Source organism: Tupaia chinensis, unplaced genomic scaffold, assembly GCF_000334495.1.
Source record: "Tupaia chinensis unplaced genomic scaffold, TupChi_1.0 Scaffold000164_1, whole genome shotgun sequence".
NCBI classification, from domain to species: domain Eukaryota; kingdom Metazoa; phylum Chordata; class Mammalia; order Scandentia; family Tupaiidae; genus Tupaia; species Tupaia belangeri.
In genome coordinates this window covers 4452962-4464817 of record NW_006159638.1, presented here as the reverse complement: position 1 = coordinate 4464817, position 11856 = coordinate 4452962, and the positions used below count along the sequence as shown (strand labels likewise).

The window sequence follows — 11856 nt, the reverse complement described above, 5'->3', positions numbered from 1 at the left end:
AAAAAAAAAAGAATTTTTTAATTGAAAGTAAACTTTTCTCTGTTCCTGACCCGTTTACAACTGAAAAATATTTGTGAGCATTCTTATTTTGTGGCAGAATGGCTATTTGCATAAGTTCAGTAATACAATAGTATCTGTTGCCTAGCATCAGAAATTGAATTCTTATGGGGCTTTGTGCACATTACAGACCAAATTGAGATTAACTTAATTATTTTTTTGCAAATAAGTTAGTTTATACCTCTCTTTAGTAAAAGGGGAAATGGAGAGATTTAAAAAAGAAATGTTTCAGAAAAAAAAATCACAGTGTATTTGCACTAGATTCTAGCTTTGTCCATACTTTTAAGATCTTTTATGAGTCAATAAAATGGAGCGGGGGGAGAGTTTAGTATGGAAGGGAGGAAGGGGAAAGGGGAAGGAAAAAACTGGTAAAAGTATGCTGAATTGACAAAAAAAAAGAGAAGCTATTTGCTGATGACAATGTATACAGTAATATCTTTGTCTTGACTGACATGCATGGTATTTGTATTGGAAAAAGAAATGTATACTGTAAAGACTTGTGATTAAATGTAAATAAATTTAAAAATAAAAAAAAAATTAAAGAAATTAACATTTATTTTTAAAATTAATTTCATAAGATCTCACTTCATTGACCTACCAATAAAAATTACTTTCTTTGATAACATATTAATAATTTTGACTATAATAACTGGCTTTAATGCACATGTGAACTTTTTCTTTCTTTTTCTTAGATTGAGATTTTCGCTATAGGGTGCATGTACTCGCTAGAGAAACAGAAAGCAAGAAATCACCACCCCGGGGGACTTGCCACACCACAATCCCTTCTCCTCCATTCTCCTCTCTGGATCTTGGGCACACATGCACATGTGCCCAGCACTGAGTTTTAAGCCAACAGGTCCAGGACTTGAATTGTGGTAGACTACGTGGGTGTCCAATGATGTAACCATTATGCCATCTGCTGGTCCCTGAACTTTTTCAAATGATGTTTTACATACTTTGAAGCTGAGGCTTGCTATGTTTTTAAATTTATTTTGCAACTGTGTCAGAAGATTTAATGTCTATACAGGTTCAATTCCTTTTCCAAAGTTTCCTTCCTCAAAAGAAAATTTATTTCTAGTTTATTTTTGATTGTGCAACAAACTCAGAGAAATCCTTGCATCTCAGGTTTGCAGAAGACCAGGCACCTCTACTTCAGAGGATTCATCATAGCTCTGCAGTGCAGTTGCTGCCTCTAGCCCTGATCTTCCACATCCCAACTAGCCTGTAAGCCTGTAAGATAGGGACAAGATCTACATGTGCTTACCTTCCTAGCATTTAGCCCCTTGATAGGAAGCTCATTTTATTCCTTGGAGCTCTTATTACTGTTGCTTTTGGTTGTTTTTTGTTTTGTTTTTTGGTTTTTGGTTTTTGGTGTTTTTTGGTTTTTTTTTTTTTTTTTTTTTTTTTTTTTTGCCAAAGAGTATGTAAAGTTTGCCAGAGAGAGAGAAGTAAAGTGAGAAATTACCACCTCACCTCATGGGTGATGATCATACTGCAATCCCTTCTCCTCCATCTCTCCCTCCTTTCGGGATTTTGGATAGTCATGCATGTACATGAACACCTGGTATGTTTTTCTTTATCTTTCTTTTTTAGAAGTTTTGGCCATTGGATGCATGCGCTCACTGGAGAGAGAGACAGAGACAGTGAGAGGAAAAGTGAGAAATCACTACCAAGAAGGGATGGTTACACCACAATTCCTTCTTCATTCTCCTCCTGGGATCGTGGGCATGCACGCACATGCACCCAGAGCAATTTTCTTCTTATTTTTTTTTAAGAATTAGTTTATTTAATTTTGTTGTTTATTATTATTATTATTATTATTTTCCAGTTTGATTAGAGAGAGAGAGAAAGAGGGAAAATGAGGAAGTAAGCCACCAGGCCCAGGACTTGAACTGCGGTCAGCCATATGTGAGTCAAGTGCAGTGCCTTTAACAACCATACCACCTGCCGACCCCAACCCAGCATGATCTTCAAGCCACTGCGTCCGGGACTCACAGTCATGTGGGAGTGAAGCGACATAACCATTATGCCATCTGCTGGTCCTCTTTTTTTTTTTAAGAATTATATTTATTATTTTTTAATTTGACCAGAGAGACAGTCAGAGAGAGAAAGGGAAAGCAAGAAAGCAAGCCGCCAGGTTCCAGACTGAACTGCTGTCAGCCACATAAGCATCCGGCACCTTAATCCCCATGCCACCTGCCAGTCTCCACTCGCCACCCACCCAGCATGTTTTTCAAGTCACCAAGACCAAGACTCTAATCATGTGGTCAACATGTGGGGGATCCAGCCACCTTAACCATCATGCCTTACGCTGGCCCTGTTGATGTAATTTTATGCTATATTTAACTTCTTACAAAGTAACACTTTTCCTATTTCTCATTTTCATAATTCATTAACATCTTTATTTTGTTTCCCAAGTGAATTTTTAAATCAGTTGCTTAGATTTCTTTAAAAATTCTGTTACGACTTCTTAAAATTTAAATTATAAAAAAAAAACCCATAACTTAATTTGGGATAATTTATATGTTCATAGTTTTTAGTACTCTAGTCAATAAGTTTTTGTGTTGTGGTGGTGGTGGTTGTTGTTGTTGAAGTTTTAGTTTTCTGTGTGTATGCCCAAAATCCCAGGAGGATAATTGAGTAGAAAGGATTACAGTGTGGGGACCAGCGGATGGCGTAATGGCTATGTCGCTAGACTCCCATGTAGTCAAGCACAGTTGAAGTCCTGGACCCAGTGGCTTAAACTCATGGTGGGCGCATGTGCATGCATGCCCAAGATCCTAAGAGATGAATGAGGAGAAGGGATTACGCTGTGACCATCCACCCTGAGGAGTGATTTTTCACTTTCTGTCTCTCTCTTTCTGGTGAGCGCACGCGCCCTACAGCAAAAACCTCTCCAAAAAAAAAAAGGAAGGAGTACAGTGTGACCATCCCCCCAGGGCTGATTTCTCACTTTCCCTCTCTCCATCTCTCTCTGTCTCTCTTCAGTGAGCACATGTGTCCCACTCTATGACATAGAAAATAAAAAGTTGTAAAAAAAAAAGTAAAGGGACAGGAGAAAACATCATTTTAACTCTAATCCAAAAGTAAAAACTATATTAACATAGGAAAAAGTAGAATTTGGAGCAAAGTATATTACTACGGACAAAGAGGTTTATTCCATAATAATAAATGGGTCAGTTCGTCAAAGGCTGTAATGATCATCAACGTTTACATATCTAATAATAGATCATGATCTATGAAACAAAACTGATAGAATTATATGGAGAAATAAACAGATACCCAAATTATAGTCAGATTTAAATATCTTTCTAACAATAATGGATAAAATACATATACAGGAAAATTACAGAAGACTTGAAGAATACTACTGTTGTGGGCTAAATTGTGTTTTCTAAAAAAAAAAATGTTTAAATCCTATTACCTGGTACCTGTGCATGTGATCTTATTTGAAAATAGGGTCTTGGCAGATATAAACAAGTTAAAATGAGATCATACTGAATTAGGGAGTACTAATACAATTATTGGTATCCTGAGAAGAAAAGGAAAATTTGGCCACAGACAAGGTGAATGCCATGTGACAGTGGAGGCAAAAATACAGCTTGCCACAGATTACTGGTAATTTCTAAAAGCTAGAAAGAGGCAAAGAAAGATTCTCCTCTAGAGCCTTCAGAAAGAGAATGGCACTACCAACATGTTGCTTTTGAATTTCTAGCCCCCCAAAGCCATGAGAGAATAATTTTCTGTTGTTTCAGGCCAGCCAGTCTGTGGCAATTTGTTATAGCAGCCTTAGGAAATTACTACAACTATCAGCCAATTTGTCCTAAATGACATTTATAAAACATTCCACCCAATAATAGCAGAAAACACTTTGTTTTCTAGTGTAAGGTATCAAGATATGGTCTTATATTCTGGACCATAAAATCAGCTTCAATAAATTCAAAAGGGTTCAAGTGATATAAAGTACGTTTTCTGACCACAAAGGAATTAAAGTATAAATTGAAAACAGAAAGATAGCTGAAAAATCTCAACTATTTGAAGACTAAATAACACATTCCAAATAGCCCACAGATCAAATATGACCAGGAGAAAATATTTGGAAATTACGTAGCTGATAAAGTCTTATATCTGGGATATATAAAGAACTCTCAAAACTCAACAATAACAAAATAAATAGTCTACAGGCAAAATATTTTAACCTTACCCAAGAAGATATATAAATAGCAAATAAGCTCATGAACAAATGCTCAGCATTGTTAGTTATCAGAGAAACACAAATTAAAATGAAATGAAACACCACTATATTAGAATAGCTAAAAATTAGGACCCAGTACACAAGAGATGATAAAGACATAAAGATATGAGACTTACATACTGCTGGATGTAAACGAGACAACCACTTTGGAAAACAGCTTGATGTTGTCTAAAAAGTTAAGTGTGCGTGCATCTGCCATATGATCATGTCAGTCCACACCTAGTTATTTACCAGGAGAAATGAAAGCCTGTGTCTATTACAAAGAGCAGTACACAAATGTTCATAGTACCTTTATTATAAATGGCCGAAATCTGAAATCACCCAATGTTCATCAACAGATGGATAAGCAAAAATAACCATGCAATGGAATAGTACTCAGCAATAAATAGAACTATTGATATACACAATAACATGGATAAATCTCAAAACAATTATCCTGAGTTATAGCAGTCAGTCCAAAAGAAGTACATACTGTATGATTCCATTTATATAAAAGTCTAAGAAATGAAAAACAATCTCCATCAACAAACAGAGAGCAGATAGGTGATTCCAAAGGAAAATGGCAGGGTGTAGGAGTGTAGTAGGAGTAAGGGATTACCAAGGGACATGAGAAAACTTTTTCTTCTGATTAAAAGTAAAATAAGTCAAGAAATAAAATTTACTTCCTATTTAATTTCCATAACAATTTAGGAAAGGCTCAAATGACTCTTCAATTAGAACTGTAGTGCCAGCATGTAACACTAACCTGGAAAAGCCAACTTTAATGCGTTAAGAGCTGAAGCATCGTTCACACCCAATAAAGCTGTAGAAGGTAGGGCTTCCCGAGGCTTTAGTGTCCAACGCTCTACCTCAGTGTATCTGGAAGGAAGGACATGAAGTCAGAGATTATTTTCAAGGTGTTTTTTTTTTTTTGCTTTTATTTATTTAGTCATTCGCTGCACATCAATATAGTATACAAACAGATTTTCCATCCAGTATACATTATATATTGGCTCAATCAAGGATATTACTATACATGTTATCATCAACAAATAATTTTCTATTTCTTGTTTCAATGGGTCCTTCCCTAGCCTGCAGAGCCTATAGCACCTTAGCAGCAAGCATCAGCACAACTGGGCAGCAAGCATCAGCACAACTGGGCCTTTCCCCTCATTTTACTGTAAGCAAACACCACAGGCTGTGTAATTTATAAAGAAGATAAATGTATTTCTCACAGTTCTGGAGTCTAAGAACTCCAAGATCAAGTTACTGGTATCTGGTAAGAGCCTTTTTACTGCATTTTCACATGATAGAAAGTGGAAGGGCGAGGGTAGGTGGATTAAATGGCAAAAGGGTAGAAGTGAATGAACCCACTCCTAGAAGCCCCTTTTTTTTGGGGGGGGAGAGGTTTTTGCTTTTAGGGCGCGTGCACTCACCAGACAGACAGAGACAGAGAGACAGAAAGCAAAAAATCCCCCCCCAGGGGGGATGGCCATGCCGCAATCCCTTCTTCTCCATTCTCCTCTAGAGATCATGCACATGCGCCCGGCATGAGTTTTAAGCCACCAGGTCCAGGACTTGAGCCATGGTCGACTACGTGGGAGTCCAGCAACATAGCCATTACGCTAACTGCTGGTCCCCTAGAAGCCCTTTTAACAGCGGTATTCATCCATCCCTTATGGCAGAATTCTCAACACATCCTTTTACTGTGGCATTGGGAATTAGATTTTCAACACATGAATTTGGGGGGACACACTCATACCGTAGTAGCCAGTATGGCTGAAGTGGAATGTGCAAAGAGGAAAGCATTAGTCAGTAAGATCAGAGAAATAACAAAGATTCAGATGATGTAAGACCTTGTAGACACTGTAAGGCTTTTACTCTGAGTCAAATGGGGACCTTCCCACAGGTTTTGGAATACAGAAATGATATATATAACTTCAGTTTTGAAAAGGCCAGTCTAACTGCTATGTTGAGAACAGACTATAAGGTACTTGACACAGACACAGAAAGACCAGTCTGGAGGCTATTGCAGCAACCAAAAGGAAAGATGATGGTGTTTTACACAAGAACGGTAGCAGCGGAGGGAGTTACTCGGGATCAAATTCTTGAGACATTTTAGAGGTACAACCAACAGGATTCGCTCACAGGTTGAAAGCAAAGTATGAAAGATAGGAATTAAGTCTGCTTCCAAAGTTTTTAGACAGACCAACCAGAAGATTGAAGGTGCCATCAATTGAGAAGTAGGCTGAGGATGGAAAAGATTCATAAAGGAAAACTGTTAGTTTGTCATATTCATACATACAGACTTGCAAGTCAGGAGCGATCTAGCCTGGGGATAATAATTTGGGTGTCAATGACATGTAGATGGCATCTAAACCATGTGATTTGATGTCATCTCTAATAGTGACCGTAGGGGGAGAAGAGAACCGAGGACTAAGAGAGCAACATAAAGAGCTCAGGGAGAAGAAAAGAAACAGCAAGGGAGCCTGAGAAGTAAATGAAGAGGAAGACCAAGACTGTGCCATCATGACAGCCAAGTACAGAACATGTATGAAAAAGGAGAATGGGATCTACTGTGTCAAAAGCTGCTGATAGAGGAAGTAAGATGAAAACTAAGCACTGACTATTAGATTTTGCAATGTGTAAGTTGTTGCTGGCTTCAACTAGAGCAGTTTCAGTGGACTTAGGGAAAGGGAAGGTGAAAGCCTGATTGAAATGTGTGTGAAAGGATTTCCAGCATCTGCATAGGACCTAGAAAGCTGGAAATAATATTGCTCTGCCAGTAACTCTGGGATTATCTGACAAAAAGGATAACTGCTCTTTACAGATTCTAAATTCTCACATCTCTGACCTCCATGGTTTTTAATCTACATGACTCCACCCCTATATTCTTTTTTTTTTTTGGAGAAGTTTTTCGCTATAAGGCGCATGTGCTCGCCAGACAGAGCGAGACATAGAGACAGAAAGCGAGAAATCACCCTCCAGAGGGGATGGTCATGCCACAATCCCTTCTCCTCCATTCTCCTCTCGGGATCTTGGGCACGCATGCACACGTGCCCGGTGTGAGTTTTAAGCCACCAGGTCCAGGACACGAACCGCGGTCAACTACGTGGGAGTCCAGCGACATAGCCATTACGCTAACTGCTGGTTCCCTCCACCCCTATATTCTAACAGCAAATATTTTTCTGGCATTTGAACTATGGTCAACCATATGAGATCCATTTCCCTTAACCACTAGGCTACAGGGCTAGCTCTACACAGATAAATTTTCACTGAAACAATATAATGCCCTGATATAATACTAAGGAAAAATGAAAATAAAATAATTTATAATAAAATAATGTTTGCCAATAGGCTCAGGAATAAGCCAGATGACACAGTAAAAAGTCAATGCATCGGGACCATGTAATCGATTCTAGGTTCATAAATATAAACTTGTTTTCACCTGCTTGAGTGACTAGTGAGGCATTCAAGTTATACAGAACATCGAACAACTCTCTTTTGTGTAGGACTATCCAGCAAACTACAGCTTTCTGGCATCCCTAGCCTTTGCCCTCTAAATGCCTCTAGCACCACCAAAAATATCTCCGCATTGTCCAAAATGGTCTCTCATGGGCAGCATGGTTCCTATTCATGATAAGGCATACTTCATCTATGTGCTTAAGAAACAAGCATATTTTAAAAGAAATCTCAATGTGAAATTCAACTTTTCAGACTGAGCTTGGATTTAAGTGTTACCTGCAACAGAAGAGCGGAAACAAGTCTTAGTTTGGGAGTAAGACCTTGATATAAATCTCAATTTCACTACTAAATTCACTAAATTTCATCTGGGTGACCTTGAACAATCCCTTAACCTCTCTAATCACCAGTTCTTCTTCCATAAAAGGGAGAAAATGGTGCCTTTATAGCAGGATCACAAATTTAACTCACGCCCAACCCAGTAATGTTTTGATTGCCTATAAACTAATCTGGCATTTCTCCCAAGCCCCTATTCATGGTTAATGGGAAAAAATAATAACTATTTGTCCCATGCAATTTAAATTTAATTGAATATCATCATTTAAACAATCCTTTTGGGCAATGTCAAGAATATCTACGGGAAAGAAATATTTAGTCTCTTAGCTGGACCAGTTCCACAGGCATGTGACCTATGCTGTGCACAGGACCCTACACTCGAAAAGGTCACACACCTGGTTCAACACTCTTCTGACACTGTCTTAAAATTCTTAATTTTTGAACATGGAGCTTGCTTATATAGCGATCAAATAAAGAGAATTTACTCAACAAGAAGTACATCTCAGACCAGTCCAGCTGAGAATACGACACACATAATCATCAACGGGTAATAAACCCTTTCTTTGTCCCACAAATGTCTTACCTCTCTATTTTTTCTCCCTGAATTTAGTTGTTTAATTCCATTTGTTATTGTCATTTATATTTTAATTTGATCAGAAAAAAAAAAAAAAAAAAAAAAAATGGAAAGAGAAAAAGTGAAAGAGAAAATTGCAAGCCACCAGGTCCAGAACTTGAACCACAGTCAGCCATGTGGGAATCCAGCACCTTTACCACAAAACCTGCCAACCCTGGATCATGACATCTTAATCATCTTGTTCATTTTTTCCCAGTACCCCCAGACCAAAAGAAAAAAAAATACCCTAGAGTTCCTTTTTCTTAGACCCATACAACTTAGTGAGCAAGTACATTCTAACATGTTAGTCACCACTTGAAATATAACGCATATATTTTTAAGATAATATTTTATTTCGCTGTTAATCACAATAATGGAATATATGCGGAGCACCGCAGAACTTCTGATACCTTGGAATCAGACTGAACACCACCATTCAGATCTCCTGTTCCACAATGATTTTCATGCAGTACTTCTTTTTTATTACAACCATTAAAACTCAGCTTTGCAAAGATACAACAGCATCACATGGAATGTATCTGTATGATATTGGCACTATGGACTACATCAAGCTAGGAGTCTGTGTGATGTCCAACAGTCACAGAGTATAACTATGTTGCCCTCAAATTTTTAAACATGTCACAGAACTTCTGTGAATTCCCTGTGGTCGCAGTTATAGTTATGGAAGTGCAGGGTTAGAATGACAGTTTAGCACAAGCTCTGTAGATGACTGAAGTAATGACTCTTGCAAATCATGTCTTCCTATATCTATGCCCTTGTATAGTCCCCTCCACACTGACCAAGCCAATGCAATTTGCTTTGGCTAAAGGAAGATTAGCAAATGTGACACAGGCATAGGCTTGAAGAGTATTGTGTTGCAGTTTCCTTCTCTTACTATCAGGCTAGCCCCCTAGGATGAGACTTCTTGGAGAAAGTCTCCAGTCACTCAGCCATCCCACTTGAGAGCCTAAATGTTAGTGAAGCCAATTTAGATCACCCAGGTCCCACCAAGCCAACTCAGACCAAAATGCCCACTGATCTTCATAATCATAAAACATAACAAAACTTTTTATTATTTTAAACCACTATGTTTTGGGCACTTCTTGTTGTTGTTGTTGTTGTTGCTGGAGAGGTTTTTGGTATAGGGCACATGCGCTCACCAGAAAGACAGAGAGAGGTAGACAGAAAGCGAGAAATCACCCTCCAGGGGGGTGACCATGCCGCAATCCCTTCTCCATTCTCCTCTCAGGATCTTGGGCACACATGCACACACACCCGGCCTGAGTTTAAGCCACTGGATCTGCGACTTGAACCATGGTTTACTACATGGGAATCCAGCGACAGCTATTATGCCAACTGCTGGTGCTGGTTTTGGGTGTTTTAAGGAGCTAAAACTGGGACCAGCAGATAATGTAATGGTTACATCACTAGACTCCCACATAGACGATCATAGTTCGAGTCCTGGACCTGGCAGCTTAAACTCATATTGGGTGTGTGCGCATGCATACCCAAGATCCCAAGAGGAGAATGGAGGAGAAGGGATTGCAGTGTGGCCATACCACCCGGGGGGGAAGGGTGGGGTGGTGATTTCTTCCTTCCTGTCTCTCTGTCTCTCTCTCTGTTTCTCTCTCTCTCTCTTTCCAGTGAGTGTACACACCCTACAGCAAAAAAATCCTCTCTTCAAGAAAAAAAAAAGAAGCCAAAACTAATGTGAAAACAATTGAAACACAATGAAAACCAATAAAAGAGTTCATTTATTTACTTAATTGAACAGCTTTTAAATAGATGAATATATGACCACCCATTGCTCCCTTGGAATTCTCTTAGAAAGAGCTTGTGATTTCCAGTCTTATAAATTCAGGAACAGATCAAGAAATTTACAAATATTTTATTTGGAATAAGATTAGGAAATTTACTTCATTTGTTTTAACCACAGTTCCTAAAATTACAATGTAAATAACTATTAATTTATAAAGAGGCCTATTTATAAAGGAAAATTTGATTGTCCATAAAAAGTAAATAGAAATTGTGTTGCAAGGATGGCATATTCAATCAGAGGTCCCATTGCTGACAACCGTAATGAAAGAGCCAAAACAGAAGAGCAAACTCAAAAACAAATAAAATGGCCTCACAGTGACCAACACAATGAATTCACAGAGAGATATATGCCACAAGATGCTGATTCTTGATGCTAATAAGAATAATTCCTGACCAAACACTTATAAAATATGACAGGATCTCAAAAGAACCAGAATACATGGATTCTCACATGAACAGTTTTCAGCAGCAGAAGCAGAACACCTCACAAACACAGGCATGACCTTGAGAGAACCAAGAGCTGCTCTTCAAGCACTCCATGGTTGAATAAGCACAGAGAACATTACCATTCTATAGCACAATAAAATCTTCTTTACTGTGATAAGTGAGTCATGAAGAAAATGTTAAAAAAAAAAAAACCTGAAACCCCTTCAATATGATTTCCATTAAAATGTTTAAGAGAAATAGTACAGGCTTTTAAAGTTCTAAATGCTAGCTCTCTAGAAAATTCAGTTATGTGGAAAATCCCATTCCTTTGGAGCCGTCGTAAATAATGATTTCGGCAGCTCACCTTGACCTTGTTATTGCCTACAACTTTATTCATATGAGAATTCTCCCATCCCTCAACAGCCCCAAGAAGTCAGATACTGGTTTCTCATACGCAGCTTCAGTGTACAGAGGAGATCGAACAGGGCAGTGGAAGAGCCAGATAACTATCACATCATTTAGGCCCACACGTGAGTGTCTTTCTGACCAGGTAAGGTTCATGAAACATATTCATGGAAAGTAGATGTTCAGTCGGAAAAAGCTGAGCCAGTGATAGACCTCCTACCTGTGACCATGACTCTGGTTATCCCCAACAAGGAAATAGCCTGAGAGACAAAAGAATAAATAAGATATACCATGCACCAGCCAGCACAAACATAGCAAACAGGGCCAGCCTATGGCATGGTGGTTAAGGTGGCTGGATCCCCCATGGCTGACTATCTGCCCTGAACTCGGCAGATTGAGAAACACACCAAGCACATGTGTGTGCCCAAAATTCCAATAGGGAGGAGAAATGGAGGAGAGGGGATTGTGATGAGACTATTTCCCATAGGAAGTGATTTCTCTTTCC

At 38.6% G+C, this 11856-nt stretch overlaps 1 pseudogene; it reads right to left on the bottom strand.

Annotated features, from left to right (window-relative positions):
* Positions 1–11856, bottom strand: part of LOC102494032 (solute carrier family 25 member 51-like) — a 46162-nt pseudogene that overhangs the window by 19498 nt on the left and 14808 nt on the right.